Source organism: Colletes gigas, unplaced genomic scaffold (genome assembly GCF_013123115.1).
Source record: "Colletes gigas isolate AHSC1104 unplaced genomic scaffold, ASM1312311v1 Colletes_gigas_Sc00020, whole genome shotgun sequence".
NCBI classification, from domain to species: domain Eukaryota; kingdom Metazoa; phylum Arthropoda; class Insecta; order Hymenoptera; family Colletidae; genus Colletes; species Colletes gigas.
The window spans coordinates 1710178-1731852 of NW_025106649.1; positions in this window are offsets into that span (position 1 = coordinate 1710178).

Genomic DNA, 21675 nt, shown 5'->3' on the forward strand with positions numbered 1-21675 from the left:
ATCTGGGTTGACAATTTGGTTCGATTTTATTTAACGAACATGCAATATAAAATTGTAAGCCATAAATACAGCTCTGTCTCCGATATAAGAAATAAATGTATATAACCAAAGAAACGAAAGAAAGTAATTGTAATTCTTCCCCCTCGTTTTCCGCAAACAGATTTACGTTTCCAAGGAACTCGGTTGATAATTGTCTGCTACGGTTCGTCGAATGTTTCGCGCGATCCTAACGAGCATCTGGGCGAAACCTGTCGCTACAATGCTCCAATTCCACGTTACGCGGACTTGGTAGTTTCCCTTGCTCCCTTTGCGACGGAGTTACAAGACGAAATTGCTAGGTTGCGCGACGAAGGGGCAAAGACGCCATTGTTCGAAGCAGATCTCAAGAAGTTCCCGACGTCGACACACTTCTCGTTTCCCGCCGTGGATCGCGCGGGGCCCCCCGGATCGAAAGACGCCAGATCGAACGTGGATCGTAGATCGCCACGGACCGGCATGTCCCCATGGCTCCTTTTCCGCAGAGACGTCCGCAAAGGCGGACAGAATCGTGGCTGATTGTCCTTCCCCCCCGGCCAAACTTCCTTAATTATCCCGCAGTTCCGATGAATAATTCGAACAGAGTGGTTTACAAATCTGGTCGACGTCTCGCAACAAACAAACCGTCGGTGGGAACCAGCTACAGAAATTAATGAACAGGAAGAGATTTCCGATCGAAATGTCGACTGAACTGGGGACCTTTTTTTATACTGATGAATATTTTAGATTTTGCATAAATAAATAAAATTTTGTTGATGAAGTATTGTAATCAAGGGTAACATAGAAAGAAATTTCGAGAAAATTTTTCTTGCGAGTAGATACGATTTAAAATTTCTTGATTTTAATTATCGAAGAAATATTTGCTAAATGTGAGTATTATGTATGTATAATTCAATTAATATTGCGTGATATATTTGTTCAGAAAGTGGGGGATTTAGCTGTTTCATTAGTCAACTTTTAAAATTTTTGTTTGGTAAGTAACTTCGTCCAGTTTCTAGAATTATACTTTGTATAAATACATTAGAATTTGTATTGCTTTTTATTTATCTCGTACTTCGTGTTCACATAATGAGAAAAGTTACTTTCGCCGACTGAAACTGTTTTTTTCACACGAATTGCTTAATCAGCATTGTTCGAAATCTCAAGCTTGATATAATGTTAAATCGAGATTACTGGGGAGAATTGTACTAACTATGAACGAGGTAACTTTTGCTATTTTTAAAAACTGATCGCATCGTTTTACCACTTTCCAAACTCATTGTACGTGAATGGAGACCTCTTTCATCGATCTACCCTAGTGTTGCGTCGAAAGCTTCGAGGTGGCTGAGAACTCATTTATTCCCACTCGAGACAAATAATCTCGAAACAGGAAATGTCATCTACGTGTCAATATAGACATACTAGATTTAAACTGATCCTAAATTAAAAGGCTATTCTTGACTTTCGTGTAACATTTCCCTGCTTTTTTCGAGTACCTTTCCAACCTCTGCTTAACTCTTTTTACTTTATTTTGTCTTCTGCAATTTTTCATTACACGATTTCCCAATTTTTCCATAAATCCACAGCTACAAATTTTCAATATTGAATTCACTAATAATCACACGTAATTGATTTTTAGCTTTTTCAATTTTTCAAATGAGTACGATTTGTCTATTATGTCTGACAAATTCTTGTTATTTCTACTTAAATTGGTTACTTTTAAGCATTAATGTTGATATTGTATTGTATGTTTTAACTGATTTCAACTAACTTGAAGGGAATAAGATGGAGAGCGAAAAAAACAATACCACAAAGTCGCCAGCATCTGGAGACTCAAATATAAGTAGAAATGGTTAATAATGGGCCAGACATAAGGACAATTCATATTGAATTACGAAGAAACTGCAAATTCGTTCGTAAATTATGGGTTTATTGAGCAAAAAGTAAATACACTCTTCGTACTTTTTGATCGTAATAAATAATATTAGTTCCTTGATAAATTTATTAAATAGTCAACGTCTACTGACACAAATATAAGTGGAAATAGTCAGTGATGGATGAGACGTATTGTACTATTACGATTGTTTGATTGAGTACGATTTGTCTATCACGTCTGACCAATTCTTGTTATTTCTACTTAAATTGGTTGTTTCTAAGCATTATTATCGATGTGGTATTGTATTTTTCAACTGGGTTCAATTAACTTGAAGACGATAAGATCGAGAACAAAAAAAAATAGTATTATCTTCATCATCTATAGGTACAAGTCTAAGTGGAAATTGTCAATGATGGGGTCAGGCATACGAACAATTCATATTGAATGGCTGAGTTCTTAAATTCTATCGCCGTAGAACGAATAAATATTGTAAATCTGCCTGTTAACTAATAAATAAAAATACTTTTCCAACACAAAAATATTGGCAATTAAATACATTCTTCCACGAAGGTTTCCCCGACCCGTAGTCGCGAAAAATGTCCCCCGATAGAACGACGGTTCGTTTCAAGAACGCCAGAAATCTGGTCCGATAAAATGCCACCGTGAAACGAAATTAAAACAAACTTGCAGAGGGTCCGTTAAACGCACGGGGGGCAACGGGGGCGGCCAGCTAGCCCCAGGGGGAGGAGGGATGGAAGAGTAATTTCGTTCAGACTATCGACCAACGCGTCCGAGGGTCGTCTGTACACATTTGCAACTCGGCAGTTTGGCGAGTTCTCTCGGGGGGGCCGGTAGCCGTGAACTCCCACGCTCAACTTGACGTACGAAGAAAGAGGGGGTGGCATGGGGGGCGGGTGGAGGCGTCCGGTGGCTGGCGTGCCAGTCGACAGGAAACGTAGAAACGGTTCGCTGTATCTTGGCAGTGGTTGTTTGCGAGGTTTGTGTCGCCAAGGTGACACCCGGGAGCTTTGGAAAGTAAGCCTAAGGGTGTGAGATGAACGTGCCGCCGATGCGACGATGCTAACGATACTCGAACGGACGCTGGGGGGGAAGGGAAACAGGGACCTCGGATGCCAAGAGAACTGGCTGGACGCTGGTAAACGAGCAAAACGACCGCCCGGAACCGGGAGAACTTAGTTTGGCAAAAGTCCCAAGCCGTGGCCGGCCTTAAGCTGTGTTCCCAGTGACGTTCATTGCGCGACGTATTCCCCCGACGAGCGCTATATCGCACGCGCCACTGTTTCCCGCGGAAACACGCTCGACGAACATAATCCGAGGGCGTCGAATTCCGGTTTTCTATCGAAACCGTTTAATGGATTTTTAATCGCGCGAAACGGGTAGCTTACGCCGCGTCTGCTCGTGGCAGTTGTTCTCGATGATGTTTACGCACGTGTGTGTGTGTGTGTTTATGATGTGTACGGAAGCCTCAAGCTAACTACAAGTTTCTAGGAAACAAACACGGGGGTCGAAACTGTGGTGCAATTCTATTCTGAAATATGGTTGCATCGTTTGGTCGATATTATGTGAAACGTATTATAGAATGTTTTGATAGAATCTGGGCAATCGATATTATTTAGTATGTAATGTTTTATTTTATTACTCATCTAACAAAAGATGATAACTTAAGTAAAAACTAACACCTCAGTTTTATGAAAATGCATGTGGATACCCTACAAAATATTAATATTATAAGCTGTGTATATTAACCCTTAAGTGAATGCTCTCCGCAAGTTTGAATTAATAATTGTTTAATATATGTCAATGTAATTATTTGAAAATTTTTGTAATCCTCCTTCCTCGTTCATTATTTCCTAAATGTTTTAAAGAGAAGTTGATTTCCATTTACCAATTTGGTAAAAAATAACATTAAATAAAATAATTCAGTTGACATCGAGAGCCCACTTAAGGGTTAAATATAAACGAAAATAAGTATTGTACGATTTTTACTGACAAACTAGTTTCATACGTAGTGCAATTTACATTTTTTCATACTAACAATTACTGAAAGTTTTATTCTAAGTTTGTAATATATTAAATAAAGAAGCATTAAAGTATTTGCCTATATATATTTTAGTCATTGTTGCCGCCACGTGAAGGGTTTCCGCTACACTCGACAATGAACAGTGCCGTTTTTGAGGAAGTCACAATTTTTCACGGACAGCATGCAATTTCCAAAGGACTAGGTCTGGCCGGATGCCGGTTTCAGATTTCTCTGGAAACGGTCCCCGGTTAGACCACCCTCAACGGCAATTGATGTATCGCAGACCCTCACGTGCTTGCCATCAGGACCAGGACAGTCACTAGGACAAAGTAGGGTAATAAATTAACCCAGGGATTGTGCAACGTCCTGCAGACCTTGATTTGCAAGATGAACAAACTAGGCTGTGGGCGTTGCACAATCCAAAACCTAAACAAATTCCGGATTGGGCAGGACAAGGCCCAATCCGAACATCGACGCCTCCAAGGAGGCACTAAGAGGGAGACATGACGTCTTCCTCGAGGACGGCATTTTGGACGCCAACCAGACCAATCTTGGTTTCTGAAGGCACTTGGACGCCAACGGGAACATCTTGGTTGCTGAAGGCATTTGGACGCCTGACCAGAACTTGGACTTTGCTAGACCATATTTCTGGTTATTAATTTTAACAAGTTATTGTGATCGTAGATAAAATAAATTGATCTACTACATAATCTAACTTCTCGAACAAGTACGGAGTTAACAGTCATTTACTGCAAATTTTGCGATTCATAAATAAAAATCCGTGCATTAATTCTATATTAATTATTTTACTAAATTTTATAAGCGATATCTTCTCTGTATAATCTCTATTTTCTTGTTCCCTTCATATTACTATTTTTTGGACTAAAAGGTTTTTCCTGTTAATAAATATGTAAATAATAATGTTCGGTTTCGACAGACATTTTCCATTATTTTCGCCTTTATTTGACCAACAATGACGATTTAAACTCACGATGAAAATCCGACGCATTGTGTTTCTTTTTTAGCTGTGACGTACACAGAGCGTGTAAAATTTGTAAATTATATGTTGTACGAATTTTTATATGAATTATTCCACTGAGAGGCTTATAACAGGTCACCTATGTAGTTGTATATTTTTTAATGGAATAAAAGAAGCAGAAATTGTTTAATTTTGTGACTGTTATGTATGTAATACTTTAAATGTCAGAAAATCTTTGAATACCAGAAGAGATTATGTAGAATATATAATTTTCAAATCCATTTTCTTGGTTTGATTCAGAGTCTTCTTGTGAAACTTATTAGCGATCGCAAATGAAATAGAAAATATGAGAAAACGATCCACGTTTCCGTTCAACGCGTGGCCTTATATATTTGGAGGAGTTCAGCGTCCAGAAAGTTTTCTCCTGGAACCTTGTAAAATTCCGTTTGGCGATAACTCTTATCGTTTTCCATTGAAATCCTAAGCCATTGTAGAAACGTACGCGACACTCTGTCACAAGCTCGGATAAAAAGAAGATATCTACCCTGCTGTATTTCAACATTTCCTTTTTCCATCGTCGTATTGTAAATTTTCTTTTGCAAACCGTGGAACGTTCAACGTTCTTCCTGAATATTTATAGAAAAATCTACTACTGCTATTAATATCACAAGTGCTAACTAATTTCAGATTATTCGACTCTCGTAACTTCTTTAATAGTCAATAAAAAAATAAACTACTTCTACGTGAAAAAAAAAAAAATTAATTGAAAATATAGAATGAAATTTGTTCGTCCAAGTGTTTGGTTTCGAAATAACTGACGTTGAAATTTCATCAGGAACACGAATAAGAAATCAATCGATAGAAATTATTTGTTATAAATATCACTGATGGTACAATGTGATTATATTACGATTTGTACAACAAAACATTTACGTCAAAATGCTATTTACGTTTTCGCGTTGCAAATAACACAAATATATCACTGTAAAAAATAATTTTCACGATTGTCGAGAACAAGATCTTGACAGATATTTTCGCGTTGCGATTACTTGGCACTTCAAACGCGTTGCAATTGTGTCCCGAAGTATTATTTCGTAGTTGCACGTCTAAAGCCGTTGTCTGGATGCCCTCATTTAAATGCTTCACTCTGTACGTAAGATGACGTGACGTAAATACGGAACTCGGAAATTCTCAGTTGTCTTCTCTTTTACGAAATTAGTTACAGAAGATTAATTTGGTACGAGGTAAGCCGCTTTACGAGCCCGAGGTACGGCCAAGTCGTTAATTTTTTAAATCCAATGTTTGAAACTTTTTTATACCACTTTCGCGTTTATTTAAACAACTCGGAAGAATTTTTCATCACCAAACCAACGGTGTTATTTTGTAAATGTAAGAAGAAAAAGTGAACGTGACATTAATATTAACGACAAAATTTTTTATCGTGGTTGAAAATATTCAATTTTGAATGAATTTAAAATAAGTCTTTTTTCGAATCATAGAATTCGGGCTGAATATTCAAATTATTATCGAATGGTCTTATATTCGTTAAAAAATTACTAAATAATGGACAAAATTTTAGTGTAATTTAAAATTTTGTATTAATATTTAATTTCGGTTTTGAAATTAGTTTTTTAAAGATTCAATTTAATAATTTTATGATTGTTTATCGAAGATTTACTTCTGTAAATGTGAGTTTTCGTGAATTTCATGTCGAGAATATTAATAGAAGAGTAAAGAAACGACCTGTTAGAGAGTGACGTTTCAATTTACTGGAAACAATCGACTTCATTAAATGGCTTTTCAGGTGAAAATCCTTTAATTTTCGGGCACTGGTTGGCACTATTTTAACGCTTATTTACGACTGCTTCGAGCGTTTTATCAATCGCTATAGTTGCGCATAAATTTGGGTCGGTTTAATGCACTTTCTAACGCGTACTGGGGTTTCCCTTGCCGCCGTTTATCAATGCGTTATTATTCGGATAATCGTTAATTCGACTATAATGCATCTATGCGATTTATTATTTCGTAATCGATAATAAACGCGCATTCTTTTATTCTCAATTATTTGGTATTTTGTGAAATGTTAAAAGCAACTGCAATTTTGCACAGAATTTGAAAATTAATACAGCTCAACATTAAACATGTTTCTATCGAAATAAGTTCAAATAAATATCACTGAGAATAATAAACACATTCAAAAATTTTAAATGGTATTTAATGAGTTACATTTATCTTCGTAAACAATTTAACTAAATCAATTTTATTTAAATGGAATAGAGCAAACACTAGATCATTTTCATCATTATTATATCATTCATTATTTTGTAATCGCTAATAGGTCCACATTCTTTTATTTTTAATTATTTGGTATTTTCTGCAGCTTTGGAAACAACTATTATTTTGTAAAAAGTTTCAAAGTGAATGAAGAGTGACAGCTTAAAATTAAACATGTTTCGAGTTTATATAAAAATTTGATATAGTGTTCAAACAAATATATAGCTAAATCAACTGAATCAATTTTATTTAAATGGAATAGAGCAAACACTAGATCATTTTCATCATTATTATATCATTCATTATTTTGTAATCGCTAATAGGTCCACATTCTTTTATTTTTAATTATTTGGTATTTTCTGCAGCTTTGGAAACAACTATAATTTTGTAAAAAGTTTCAAAGTGAATGAAGAGTGACAGCTTAAAATTAAACATGTTTCGAGTTTATATAAAAATTTGATATAGTGTTCAAACAAATATATAGCTAAATCAACTGAATCAATTTTATTTAAATTAAATGGAGCTGTATACTTTTATCATTTTATTTTCGAAACTTTGTTGTAACTCCGATATATTTAGGGACGCCATTGGGGGTTGTAACTTCTAAGGGCAGTTTGACCCCTCGAACTTGTACTATTGTTTGCTGAAAGAAATCGTATTTCTTATATTTGACCTCTCCGCGAAGCTACGAAGTTTGATCAAAACCAGAGGGGAAACTTCTCAAGGAGCACGATCACTGTTAATGGTTTCTACGTGAGAAGGAACGGTGACTTCCGTTCGCCCTATAAGTTGCATCTTTAGAACTACGTCGGATTTGATTGCGAAATAAATGTCAAGGAACTATATATCGAGGGGCTCGTTAAAACGAGGTTTATAGGAGACTGTGTAGCTAACGAGTTTATGTCCTCCTCATAATATTCAGATTACACGCAGATACGGCGCATTTTTATGCAGCCTGATGCCATAAAGCTATTGATGGGAGGCTTAAAATGTTCCTGCTGGGATTCCAATCCTCAGATTAAACCAACCTGCACAACCAGTAAACTAATTGATATCTACTACATCTACTACAATTTCTAAACGCGAAAGAAACACCCTCAAACATCTCCAAACTTCGTTCGTTTTAACTTAATCGAACAAAATTAGTTTGTACGTCATCATTTTTTATGCAAAAATTACACTGTAGTAATTATTGTACATTTCCGTCTTTGCGTCAATTAAAATTCTTTTCCTGTTGCTCGTAAAATAGATTTCTGCGATTTGCTTGAAATATATTTCCATTTTGTTTGCTGATAGGTGTCTCAAGGAATTTCCATACAGCCACAAACAGCAATCATTATCCTTTCCTGGTAAAACGACGGTTACGACATGTAGCTCCGCCGTTCTGCTTTATTCGACTGTGTTTTCGATTATCATATAAAATCCATTTTTCATCGCGAGCCGATTTGCTTAAAAATGCATTTCGTTTGTTTCTCCCGGAAAACGAGGCAGATATCGCCGTTCCCAGCATTCGAACGTCGTGTTCAATTCATGCAGAATCCATTTTCTTTGACTAGCAAAACCCTCGAGTGATAAACGATTGTAGAACGACTACTATTTGTAACAGTCTTTTCCGAAATTACATTTGTCCTGATTATCTTGAATTAATTTTCAATCGCATTATAATGGTAGCTGCAGCTCTTCTAGACTCCCACTGGGGCTCTTGTTATGCAATTTATTTAATCCAAGTTCGTTTTAACAAATTTACAAAATTACTACAAAGTGTAGCTAACTAGCATGCGATCGAATTTTAAATATTTAATGCCCCAATTGTAAACTCAGAAATTTTAAAAGTAACGGAAAATAATTTATAATAAACTTGCTTTTCAGTACGATATTTTTATGAGCAGCTTTTTTTGATGTCAAGTTAGTATTTAATTAAAATCCATTGAGATGCAAATTACCAATAGCAATTTATTTTCTATCAGGAAGTGACGAAAGAAAAATATTGACACGTGGAAAATAATTTATAATAAACTTCTCTTTTTCGTACGATATTTTTATGAGAGACTTTTCTTGACGTTAGCATTTAAATACAGAATTTAATTGAAATCCATTGAGACGTTTGGACGCAAAATAGAAATTTATTTTGTATAGTCAAAACATGATCATGGAGCTTATTATTTTGGAAGGAAGACTGTTTCGAAAATTTTATCTGTTTTAATACTTCCTTTTCCCGTTGGTCGGACAGTAATAAAGTAGCATATTAAAAACTCTGTTCGTAGCAACGTCTAAAAGGACACTGGGGCAAATTATGTTGCACGTGCCTCGATAAATCGGTTGTAAAGGAAAGATTGTCGCCATCAATCGTCCACTGTGTCGGCTACATAAAGGAAGCGCTTTTTACGTGACACACGGTTCCAGCTACGTGTGTTTAATAACTGATAGCGTGTATTTACTACGGAGCACAAAAATGTGTCTTAACGAAGCAGCGTTAAACGAGGCCTTGCTGCATAATTAATTTGGGATTTAGAAACACAACGTTGGAATATAAAAAAAGGATGCATGGATTTAGAAATAAATGCAAGTGCATATTACACTGATAGTAATTGCACCAAAAACAGGGTATTGACAGACTTTTCATTATGGAACTAAAACAATTTTCAAGGTGAAATGTTAAAGGAAATAAATTTGAATCAGATTCTTGAATTTTAGTTAGGTTACAAAAATAAAAACTAAACTTTAATTTGTATTTACAATTATCTAAAATCAAAGTTTCCATCTCATCAAAAATTCTACAGTTTTATTTTGACAAACTTTTTACTATGGAACTAAATTAATTTTCAAATTGAAATGTTAATAAAAATCACCTTGAATCAGATTCTTGATTTTAATTTGTGTCTACAATGGTTAAAAATCAAAGTCCTGGTCTTGTCAAAAATTTTACAGTTTTGGTTTGACAGATTTTCCATTATGGAACTAAAACTATTAATTCTCAAGGTGAAATATTGAAGGAAATAAATTTGTATAAGATTCATGAATTTTAGCTAGGTTAAGAAAATAAGTACTAGATATTTATTTGTGTCTACAATGGCCAAAAATTAAGGTTTTGGTCTCGTAAAAAATTGAACTGTTTTTGTTTGACAGACTCTTCACTACAATTAGTAATTAATTCTAATTAATTCTCAAGTTGAAATATTGAAGGAAATAAATTTATGAAAATCAAAGTTTTGATCTCGTAAGAAATATTACTATCCTGCCATTCAACGCATTAAACAGAATCTCTCGTGAACGAAAACAGTCCATGGAATATATGTGCGAATCCATCGTGCACGTAAACCGATAATATGCATAAAGCTAAACATCGGAACGGTCCTCGGACCCATGTAACAAATTCCCCCGGAGCAGGATCACGCCGAGCTTGAAATTATTCAACGCGAGCGATCGTTTCGAACCTCGACCTCCCCCGCCGTCCGGAAATGTCTTCCCAAAATCTGAAACTTAATATTCATACCAGGACCGCGTCTTGCCACGACCCCTGAATCCATTACCGACTTTCACGGCACCGATTAGTAACGACTCCCGGGATTTCATCCGGCCAGCAGGATTCCCACCGAGCAAAAAGAGACCCCCGTGTTCCAGGCTTTTGCGCTTCGCGGGAATATTAATCGGGCGAGGAGAACGCCGGAAGCTGGTCCCCGCGATTCGTCCGGGTCTTCGAGTGGCGCGCGAACCGAAGAAGAATCAGCGGCACAGAAGCTGAAAAACGATCGACGCTCGAGAGGCTAGGGGAAGGGGGTTAAAAGGGCAAATGGCCGGGTACTCGTCCGCTCGAGGATTTAAAACGGCCGAGTAAGCGTTAAATTCCACCGGTGTCTTTGTGACAGCGCGACCGGTTTCTGGATGGAAGGGCGAATAAGTACTCCGGGACGATACTCGCCGAGGGCCTATCCAACCCTTTCATTCCGCTTCCGCGTTCTCAATTCGAGGAGTATATCTTATTCAGGCCGTTCTCGACGGCACGTCCGCGTGCTATCCTAAGAAAATTGAATCGCTAAAGGAGTCACGACGGATCCCGTGGCCTTTGACGAGCGTGGATTGGGGAGAGAGAGAGAAATGGTCTGAAGATTCGTTGGAGTGAGGCTCGACGGAATATAGTCACGGACAAGGGCCGTGATTTTTCTCAGGAGGTCAATCTACCCCCCTCGACAGAATACGTGCCGAAGGATGAATACCGATCACGGTTGACTAACCCCCGGCATCGAGAATGCTTCGCGAGCGCCCTGCTCACCGTTTAGGGATCATATTTCAATTCGCCGATTTTACGGTCTTGTTCATTAGGGGATCGCGACCCCTCGAGTGTCGGGGCTCGCCAACTTTGTGCATCCGCTCGTTCGGAAGCAATTTCTGATCCCCCGGATGACGGGAGAGGGGGATGATATTCGCATCGATTTAATTTCGCTCCCCCCCTCCCCTCCGACCGTCTGGCGTCCTCTCGCGTGCATTATATATCGTTTGCTGGGTGGCCTTTTCTTTATGAAACGAATAAATATATTAGAGGGGTGCGTCGAGAATTTTGTGAAATCCGATGTTCAGGACAGGATGTTCAGGTTTCACGAGAGTGGTTTCTATTTTACGATACTGATATTGTTTTCTTTGTCTTTGTTTACAGTGGGTTAATTTATTTCTTTTTATCTTAATTTTTTTATATTTTAGTATTATCTATGCTTGAAATCTATTTATTCTTTTTCCATGTGATAAGTTACTTATTAGAGTTGGAATAATATGTGGTGGCTTGTTGCTGTGTAAAGAAAGTAGCAGAAGGGTGCGTTTCTGCCTCAGACGCCTCGACATTGAATGATTGGACGAGATGTGTATACATACAGGGTGTTCGGCCACCCCTGGGGAAAATTTTAATGGGGAATTCTAGAGGCGAAAATAAGACGAAAATCAAGAATACCAATTCGTTGATTGAAGCTTCGTTAAACAGTTATTAACAAAATTATTAATAAAATTTGTCCACCTACACGAATTTTTTTCTCGAAACTAAGTAGGATTTTGGGGGTATGTGTATTCACTAAAAATTCTTGTAATTGATTCTCGCAACCGAAAATAATTTTTTTAGAGCGATTTAAAATTTTATTTTTCGCTGAAAAATGTAGGCACCCCCTTGTCGATTTTTCTTAATAATTCGTTTTTCATTTTTAGTAATTTTGTTTGATGCCCTATAGAAAAGTTGTGTAATACTTTTTTGTAGGTACCCATGAGCTCTATTTCAGAAAAAAGTTTCATGGAAATATATTCACTATTCTAGGAGTTATGGCCGATTGAAAATTAGACCATTTTTATGGGGTTCTACTCACTTTATGGGGTCAAAGAACAACATTTTCAATATTGTTAGAATTTTTATATATTCTACACTAAAATACGCGTTGTTTGCTTTTTGAAACCTTGAAATCGTCCAATCCGTTCAGGAGTTATGGCATTTTAAAGATTCTCATGAAATTTCAGGAAAACATGTCAAAATATGGTCAGACATTAGATTTTCGGTAAGGAATTTTTTTCTCGAAAATACGTAGAATTGCGGGGGTATATGAAATGACAAAAAATGATTGTAATCGACCCTTACAAACGAAAATAATTTTTTTAGAACGATTTGAAATTTTTTAATTCCATTGAACAATTTGTCCATGTACTCAATTTTTTTCTCGAAAATGGGGGTATGTCTATTCACCAAAAATTATTGGAATTGACCCTCATAACCGAAAATGATTTTTCCAGATTGATTTGAAACTTTTCAATTTCGCCAAAAAATTTAAGCACCTACCCCCTTATCGATTTTTCTTAAAAATGCGTTTTTTATTTTTAATCACTCTGGTTGAAGCTGTACGGAAAAGTTGTTTAATACTTTTTTGTATGTACCTACCAGCTTTACTTCCAAAAAAAGTTTCATTGAAATATATTCACTATTGTAGGAGTTATGGCCGTTTGAAAATTGGACCAGTTTTGGGGGATTTTTCTCACTTTACGGTGTCAAGGAACAACTTTTTCAATACTATTAGAATTTCTACATATTCTCCACCAAAATACGCGTCGTTTGCCTTTTGAAACATTAAAATCCTTCAATCCGTCCAGAAGTTATGACGTTTTAAAGATTCGCATGAAAGTTCAGGGAAACATATCGACGTATGGTCAGACACTAGATTTTCGGTAAGGAATTTTTTTCTCGAAACTGCGTAGGATTTCGGGGGCATGTCTATTCACCAAAAATGATTGTAATTGACCCCTGCAACTAAAAATAATTTTTCCAAAACGATTCGAAATTCTTTTTTTTTTAATCCAAAACTTTCAGCACTTATTTGAATTTTTTTCTCGAAACTGCGTAGGAATTCGGGGGTACGTCTATTCACCAAAAATGATTGTAATTGGCTCTCGAAACCGAAAATAATTTTTTCAGAATGATTTGAAATTTTTTAATTAGTCCGAAAAAATTTCTGATGTGTATGGAACTTCAAACGTTAATAAGTTTTTAAAGAAGACTGAATCAAAAAATTGGTGTTCTTGATTTTCGTCTTAGTTTAGCCTCTAGAATCTCCCATTAAAATTTTTCCCAGAGGTGACAGAACACCCTGTATAAGAATAGATGGTCAATCAAGCACTGGTGAGAGAGTGTAGCCCTCTGCTGGCTAGAACCAGAAGTATCGCCACACATAGACTTATTTCTTTAAATCTTAATTCTTTATGCACGAAATCAATTTATTTCACGTGATAAGTCATTTACTACAATTATAAAATATATCAATTTTTTTTTAACAATTTTGTAAATACTATATTCTAGTTGAGAGTACCTGAAAAAATGCGTCACTACTGTGTTACAAAATATTCATAAACATTTAGAAAAATTGTGATTCGAACGTCCTAGATAAAAATACATGTAAATTATAGAAATGCCCCTAATCAAATTGTATTCGTTACATACCAAAAGTAAAGTTTAAATTCCAATAAAGGTAAATATTAAAAAAGTTCCCCGAAATCAAATATTGAACTTTATACGTACCAAAAATAAAGTTTAAATTCCAATAAAAATAAATATTACAAATATTCTACCGAATCAAAAACTGAATTTGATACACATCAAAAGTGACGTTCAAATTCCCAGGTCCGAAAGTGTCCAAACGACCAAACAAATTAATCGCGCCAGATGAGAGACCAACAATAAACGTTTCGTGAACTTTTATAGGAAATTTCAGAAAGACGTCGGCGCAGCTAGATTGCGAATACGGATACCTCGACCGCGGGGTTGGTTTGTAAGGGTAATTCCATTTCGGAGAACCTTCTCCAGTCTAACATAGTTTTCGGTGCACCAATTGCTCGGTCGGCCAGACAGCCACGTACATAGTTACGACCTTGTTTGTGACTGATGTTACCATTGCGAAACGAGAACCGTTTCCACGGTCGAACGGGGTAACCGAGACGAGTAAGCGTCTATCGAATGACCCAGGACGCGTTACACTACGTCCATCGTATTGACGTTTCGTTTAAGACGCGTCGAGTTATTTTAAGTTGCTCAGCTGAGCTTCGCGGGCCAACGCAGAGTTTATCAGCGACCCCAAAGTTCGGAGGACCTGTTAAAGTTTATTAATGATAAGTGGTTGAGTTTAGACAATACCGTTTCGAGACTGTCGTTCCACCGTGGTTCTTAAAATCCGACAAGCGAAAGGATCGACTTGTCTAGGTGGCGAGAAAAGGTCCCCCCAGTCTTTCGACCCACTTGCTGCTTTAATTGAACCCTGTCACTCCACGAGCCCTGCCTGGCTGAAGTACCAGTGGGACAGCTAATACAAAATGTCCAAAATGTAAACTTCTTACAAGTTTCATTAGAAATTACGAATGGGTCATTTTGGCCATTTGGGCAGTTCTAGTGTTAGATTATTTAAATTATTTTCTTTTGTATTAGCCTCGACTGTAACAATAACGAGTTCTAGAGTTACAACAGTCGAAACAAAATTGCTACAAAAATTATATCTCATTCCTCAAACCCGTGATAAATTATTTTATTATTATTCAAATCATTATTGGTCCTACATTTCAAAGTCTAAAGATCGTTTGGCCTCGTATAAGACAATGCACCTAAGTTTTATTAGAAATTACGAATGGATCATTTTGACTCCTCTGGTAGTTTCAGTGTTAACCCAATTATATAATAAAATTTACCAGAACATGTAGCTAATGGCCTTGCAATCGATTAAATTCAAAAGAAAAAAAAAGATCAGAAAGTCTTTTAATATTTACTATTATCTTTCAACGCGTGGATTCTGTGGAAATAGTTCTTCCAGCATTGACAGAAGAGGTCCTTGATTCTGACTCAATTCTGAAATCGAGTGGATTTCAAAATTGAGCATAGTCAGCAATTAACTAATAAACACCGAATTATGCGTTAAGAGGATTTGCTTGTAGTTATCCGTCATGATACTCGCACTCGGGTCGAGAAACTTGATAACCGTTATATAAATTAGTGCATCGCCAACGCAGGCGATCCAATTTTCCAAGTGACTACTAAGCCTTCTCTAATCTTTGATCATCGTGCAAGGAACCTAGCTGCAGAATGCCAGAGGCGATATTGTGAGCATATCGAATTACAATCCTTACAAGGAACCATCGCGAACGGTCCGGCTTCGATTTTGATGAAATTTTGTACACTTATAAAGCAGCCAAAAATAATCGACACGTATTTTTTTTTAGCTGCGGTAACTCGAGTTTAAGGGGTGAAACCACCCCTTGAAGTTTTGGCTCGAAACGGCTATCTCGAAAACGGAAAGACATACAAAAAAATTGTTAATGGGCGAGGTTGATGGTTTCTTATGTACAATAACATGGTGTTAAAAAATTTAAAAAAATACAATTTGTTTATAACAAAAAAAAATTTATTAACTTAATTTTTCATTTTATTGAAATTTTCATAATGACAAAAAATGACGAGCATTTTATTCCAAATCCATTGGTATGCGATTTTTTAAAATTGCCTCCTACAGTTTTGCAGATTTTGATGATTTACATCTTGCGCGCACATCCATTATGGTAGTAGCCGTTCTAACTTTGATTTTAATGAAGCACTGTAGGCTTGCACTACTTCTAGAGGACAAAATCGGGGAAAATACAAGAATACCAATTTGTTGATGGAGGCTTCGTTAAGAAATTATTAACGTTTAAAGTTCCGCCCGTACTGAATTTTTTTCTCCGAAATGCCCAAGATTTCGGGGGAATGTGCAATGACCAAAAATGATTGTAATCGACCCCAGCAACCGAAAATAATTTTTTCAGAATGGTTTGAAATTTTTTAATTTTGTTGAAAAATTTCACATATTCTCGAATTTTTTTCTCAAAAGTGCGTAGGATTTCGGGGGTATATATATTGACCAAAAATGATTGAAATTGACTCCCGCAACTGAAAATAATTTTTTTTAGAACGATTTGAAATTTTTTTTCCGCTGAAAAATTTAGGCACCTACGCCTGTCGATTTTTCTTAAAAATTCATTTTTCATTTTTAATAATTTTGTTTGACGACCTACAAAAAAGTTGGCCAATACTTTTTTGTAGGTACCTATGAGCTCTACTTCAGAAAAAAGTTTCATTGAAATATATTCACTATTGTAGGAATTATGGCTGTTTGAAGATTGGAGCATTTTAATGGGGTTTTTCTCATTTTGCGGGGTCAAGGATCAACTTTTTGCATATTTTTGCGATTTCTACGTATTCTCGATAAAAATACGCGTCGTTTGCATTTTTGAAAATTAAAATCCTTCAATCCGTTCAGAAGTTATGACGTTTTAAAGATTCGCATGAAATTTTCGGACAACATTTCTGGCCATAAATTACATTTTCGATTAGGAATTTTTTTCTCGGCAGTGCGTAGGATTTTGTGGGTATATGTATTGCCCAAAAATGATTGTAATTGGCCCCCGCAACCGAAAATAATTTTTTCCTGGAGGATTTGAAATTTCTTAATTTAATTTTTTAATAACTTTTTAACGAAGCCTCCATCAACAAATTGGTATTCTTGTATTTTTCCCGATTTTGTCCTCTAGAAGTAGTGCAAGCCTACAGTGCTTCATTAAAATCAAAGTTAGAACGGCTACTACCATAATGGATGTGCGCGCAAGATGTAAATCATCAAAATCTGCAAAACTGTAGGAGGCAATTTTAAAAAATCGCATACCAATGGATTTGGAATAAAATGCTCGTCATTTTTTGTCATTATGAAAATTTCAATAAAATGAAAAATTAAGTTAATAAATTTTTTTTTGTTATAAACAAATTGTATTTTTTTTAATTTTTTAACACCATGTTATTGTACATAAGAAACCATCAACCTCGCCCATTAACAATTTTTTTGTATGTCTTTCCGTTTTCGAGATAGCCGTTTTGAGCCAAAACTTCAAGGGGTGGTTTCACCCCTTAAACTCGAGTTACCGCAGCTAAAAAAAAATACGTGTTGATTATTTTTGGCTGCTTTATAAGTGTACAAAGTTTCATCAAAATCGAAGCCGGACCGTTCGCGATGGTTCCTTGTTAGTAACGTGAACGTCTTTTGGAACTTACCTCGACCTATGTATTTGCTAAGTACACTGAAACTTTATTCGATCTTGCGTTATTCAAATGTTGCACCATTGGAAACACTTTATTTTAAGTTTTGTTGTATAGGAATTCTGCATAGAGAATTCTTCGAATAGTATCTGAATTTTTCATTTATTAATTTTTTTAAATATTCTGTATCTAATCCAGAGATTGGAAACTTTGAATTTGTTAAGGTCCTATTCATTGGAAACACTATTTTCCTCCAAAAGAAAAAATCACAGAACCCGCTAAAATTCGATAAAAATATGTATATAGAAAATATAATACATACAAATTCATTCTATTAACAAAAAAATATTGAATTTTATTAAAAAGTATGTTTTCTTCCGAATTTTTGAACAGTGATGTATGTAGCAATTTACATTTTCGTAATTAATTTTCTAAAAACACATTTTTGAAGATCGATCGAAATGATAATGTGTTTCTTTAAAAAGTATACTTTTTTCCAAACTTTTGAATGATGTTGTACGTAACAATTTATATTTGTGTAATAAATTTTCCAGAAACGCATTTATTACGAATATAATTAATTGCTTTAACGTGGAATTAAAGATGTTTTTGTCCGCGGGCGTACGAACGCAGTATTTTAGTTCCGTTCGAATCGGTTGGTAACGATTCTTCAAAAGTGCAGATCGCGAAAAAGTTAAGCGCGAACGAGAAACGCGTAAAAATAATGGCGTAAGTAAAGAATCATGGGACGAAGCAAAAAGAAACGTTCTGGGTTTTTAACATCCAGACAAGATCGTTTATCATAGGAACTTTTAGTCGTTTCTATCCATCTGGCTGAAGAAATCGGGCTTGCGAATCGAGTAAATCCGCATTACCGCGGCGTGTACGAACGAAATCTCGCGAAAGGAAGGTAAAGGATGATCGTTGCGGGAGGAAGATCGAGCGAAACAGGGGAAAACTGATGAGGGTTGGCAAGTCCATAAAGACACGGATACTGTTTCTCCGACTTCCCGTCGAATTCGATTATTTCGAGGTCAACGAATTAAAAAATTTTCCACCTATGGTATTTACCATCGATGTCGCTTAAAAACAAACGTTCCAATTTGAAAAAAAATATATCTCATTACGGGCGTTTGTCACAATTGTTTCGTCGTACGACTAACGTCGCTTTTTCAATTTTCGTTCGCGCGTCGACAACGTTCGAACCTATTTGTTAAATTAAGAACAGAGAGGAAATGAAAGAATGACAGATTAATTTGAATATATGTTATATATACAATTTGAAATATCAATATTCACGAAATTGTCCTTTTGTTTGTGTACACGTAATATTCGAAATAATATTGCTGGATTTTAATATCAACGTGATTCAGGTTCTCTTATATAGAGGAAGAATTAAAAGTTTGCCAAAAAAATTAATTAAAATCTTTTTAAATTGAATTTCTAATTGAAATATCGCATTATAGTTCCTCTTGCAAATATTTAAATTTTTCTTGAATTCCATATAAAATATTGAGGACCCTAGAGACAATCTTTATTTACGAAATATAGAGTATATTAACAAGAAACGTGTTTTCTTTATTTTGAATCTACCAACGTTTCAATCTTCAAGTTTGAAGTAGAAGTTTATCCTGAATTAAAATTTTGTTTCTACAAATTGAAACAAATTAATTAAAAACTAAAATGAAAAATACTGACAAGAGGATAATAGATTTTAAATCCACCAATATTTCAATTTCAAGTTATTCATTTTTACATTTTATTAAGGAGCTAAAACAATTAATTCTCACTACTGGACTTTAAACAAAATAAATCTGAATAAAATTCTCGAATTTTAAGAAGATTGTAAAAATAAGTTTCGTGAAAAATTGTCCAAAACCAGAGTTTCGATTTCATAGACAATTTGAGGGGTTTGGTCTAGCAAAGTGTCGAATAATACAAATGTTTTCGATAAGTTATGGTCTCTAGCGAGATTTTTCCGTGATGCAGTAGAATTTTTCTCGCCGGTAGAATACGCATCATACCTTAAAAGATTCTACAACGCGGAGTACACAACCGGTCCTGGAAGGGCGAGTATCGAGTGCGTTGCTTCGAGAGGGATGACTGCCATTTATTCCTGTCACGTCGGCCCTCGTAGCGGAAGAAAGTAAGAAAAAAAGACCTAGGCGTAATCCTCCTGCTATCTCTGTACATTCCACTACACGCCAAAGGATTCTACGTTGGAAAGACTTAAAAAACTGAATAGCAGTGGGTGGAAGGACGATCGAGAGCATCGCGAGGACGGTCTTATGCTTGTTCGTGGACGGATTAATCCAAGAATGCGGTACATCGATTTTATTTCTAATCCCGTTCGAGATCGAGGAGTTCTCTATCCGTCGATGAACATCGATACATTTTAGTTTCGACCAAAGTAACGTCTCTTCGAGAATATCGAGAAATAAGAAACATCATAATTTATTGTTACGTTCCTTTTAATTTTTTAATTTGTCCAGCGAACGAGCTCTGATGTTTCCAATATTTTTTCTGAGTAATATAACGTTAGATCGAATAGATTTTTTGATTTCATATCGAAATTGTTTCGAGACATGGCTGTCAATTATTTTATTATTGATGGAGACAGTTGGGTGTTCTTGCTTTCATTCTTTGTTTCTTGAAGTGTCAACTACTGGTACTTTTACCTTATATTGGAACTGAAATATGTAACGACGAATGGCGACGAGTAACGGTTAATCAAGTACTGTTCGTGTACCTTACACGTTCCGTAAGCTTCCAGGTAATTACATCGTGCATTGGCATCGATCGTGAATGGACTCGGATTACCCTTTTGAAAACATTGAAAGGCGTGAAGATTCGCTCTTTCAGCGATGCCGTGCATGCGGTGAAAACACGATCAGCAGCTGATTAGAAATCGACCCCGATTCAAACGACGACGCGTAAGAATTTTATGAAAATATCATTTTCCCTGCAATTATGCTCGATATTGAAATGATAAATACGAAGAATCCATTCCAATGTTTCAACATGGCTTCATCAATTTCTGTTTAAATCAAAATACAATTACGTTGCACACGTAAATTTCAATGGTTAGTATCATTGCAAAAATACTAAATATTCATGGTGGCTATATTTGTTAAATTACTACTTTTTTTTATTTTACCTGTATGAAAGGCATTCAAAATATTTAAACTTTTATGCCACAAAAAGCTAAATTATTTATATAAAATTACGTTACATAAGTAAGTTTCAATGGTTAGTATCATTGCAAAAGTACTGAATATTTATGATGGCTATACTCGTTAAATTACTACTTTTTTTGTTATTCTGCCTGTATGAAAGGCATTCAAAATATTCAAACTTGTATGCCACAGAAAGTTAAATTATTAATATAACCCTTAAACAGTGTTTTCCAATGTGCAAATGTGAAAGAAAGAAATTCGTCAAAATTTAAATCTTCCAAAAAGATTGAAAACTATTCTTAATCCCTTCACTGTTGAATTAACCAATGGTAGCAAAGCCTTTCTACTAAATGAATTTCACTATTCATTTTCTGACAGTTGTTCTTATACATACAAAAATTAAATACCAAATTCACGCTTGTCTAAAACCAGCCAAAATAATATTGTCACTCCAGTCCAAACATGCTCGAGCAGTTAAAAGATTAAGCGACGGAGGAAGACGTTATTTCTACAATTAATGGAAAATTAACCCGCTTATGTACACAAGCTCTAACCTTTGCAACGTCGCGAGCAGATATTGCGGCTCAGCTAGGCCGAAATTTGAATCGCGTTCGAATTTAATATAGTCCCGACGAGTTACACGACGCGATTCTGCCTAACCTCTCCGTGGTTGCATGTCTCGTCTCATCTCAGAGGTTGCACCGGCAGATGCACGTGGTACATTACGAGCATTCCTAAATTTCGAATGTG